Source organism: Pseudorca crassidens, unplaced genomic scaffold (assembly GCF_039906515.1).
Source record: "Pseudorca crassidens isolate mPseCra1 unplaced genomic scaffold, mPseCra1.hap1 Scaffold_72, whole genome shotgun sequence".
In the NCBI taxonomy this organism is placed as follows: domain Eukaryota; kingdom Metazoa; phylum Chordata; class Mammalia; order Artiodactyla; family Delphinidae; genus Pseudorca; species Pseudorca crassidens.
The window spans coordinates 1,135,001-1,136,689 of NW_027136324.1; positions in this window are offsets into that span (position 1 = coordinate 1,135,001).

Sequence of the window (1,689 nt, forward strand, 5' to 3'; positions counted from 1 at the left end):
GAACTTAGAAAACTCTCATCTCTGCAAAAAGACAAGCAGTGCTGGCTGGGGCTGGCACATTCTCTTCTTCTCATGGGACTGATGTTGATCTCCATAGCTCAGAAAACACGTGCGAACACTCAGAAGATACCCAAGCACTGTGTCCTTCCTTTACCTGGCTCCCTGTCGCTCACTCTCCGCCTCTGTCTCTGTCTCTGCCACTCGCTGTCTCTTTCTTTCTCCCGGTCTCTCTCTCTCTCTCTCTCTCTCTCTCTCTCTCTCTCTCTCTCTCTCTCTCTCGCTCTCGCTCTCGCTCTCGCTCTCGCTCTCGCTCTCTTGCTCTCTCTCTCTCTCTCTCTCTCTCTCTCTCTCTCTCTCTCGCGCTCTCTCTCTCTCTCTCTCTCTCTCGCGCTCGCTCTCGCTCTCGCGCTCGCTCTCTCGCGCTCGCGCTCGCTCTCGCGCTCTCCCCCACCCCTGCTCTTCCTCCCCCACTTTATCCCTTTCTTCCCGCCTCCTCTCTTTCTTTCTCTCTGTCTCCCTCTCTGTCTCTCTGTCTCTCTTCTCTCTCTGTCTCTGTCTCTCTGTCTCTGTCTCTCTCCACCCCCCCCGTCTCTCCCTCCCTGTCCCTCCCTGTCTCTCCCTCCCTGTCTCTCCCTCCCTGTCTCTCCCTCCCTCCCTCCCTCCCTCTCTCTTTTTCCTCTCTCTCCCTCTCCTGGCCTCTCCTCCACTTTCTCCCTTCCTCGTTTTCTGTCTCCCTCTCCCTCACCCATCCCCACTCCCCCCCATCCCCGGTCATGGGGCATCCTCATTTTCCATGAGAACTCATGGATTTGGAAGGGATGTTGGACTGATGTTCGCGTGCTACCGGATCCCACTCCCACAGGGATAGCTGCTGCACTGCCTTTGGCAGGCCATGGTGGGTGGGGGTGGTGTCTCTTCTTCTGTATCGGTAGAAATGATTTGAAGAGGAGGCAGGATGGGCATAGGTCCACTGCCTCACACCAAGGCCCTTTGGGAGCATTTCAGTGAATCGGGACAGAACATGTTTCTCCGTGCGGGGAGGGAACCGGAATAGGGCACCCCGAAATGGACCGCTTTGGCACACAGATGAGTTCGAATTGAAGGCGCTTCAGAAACGACGGGTGGGCGACGAGGACGCTCTGCCGCTCTGCCTCTCCCTCTTCTTCCTGACCTGAAAGGAGGACCAAGATCTTCCTCGAGAAGAAGCTCAAGCTCAGAGCCCGCCCTTTCGAGTGACTCCTGGCTTGGGCTTCTCCTGCGTGGGGGTCACGGTGCACGCGTTCCTCAGCCGTGGGTCGCTCTCTTCTCGAGCTGTCTTTTGGGGACAGGGGCCTCTCAGGCAAGAACTCAGAAGGATCGTCGAGGGAACGTCGTTTTTCCTCTCCCACGACTGATGAATGCAGACAGACACACAGGAATCTCGCCCCCCGCTTCCACCCCCGCCCCCCACCCCCCACCCCAAGTGAGAGGAGTCGCCGGACATCCTTGGGGTCACACACAGCCAGCCTCCGTGGCTCTTCTATGTTGCCAGGCTCCCTGGCCTTCACTGCCCCCGCACACCCCCCGTGAAGTTGCATCATCGTTCATAGTGTAAATGCTGTGAGAAGATAAGCTTTTCAAAATAAAATTCTCCCTGTCTTTCCTTCCCAAGAACACCATGAACACCTACTGTCATGTGCAGTGCTTATG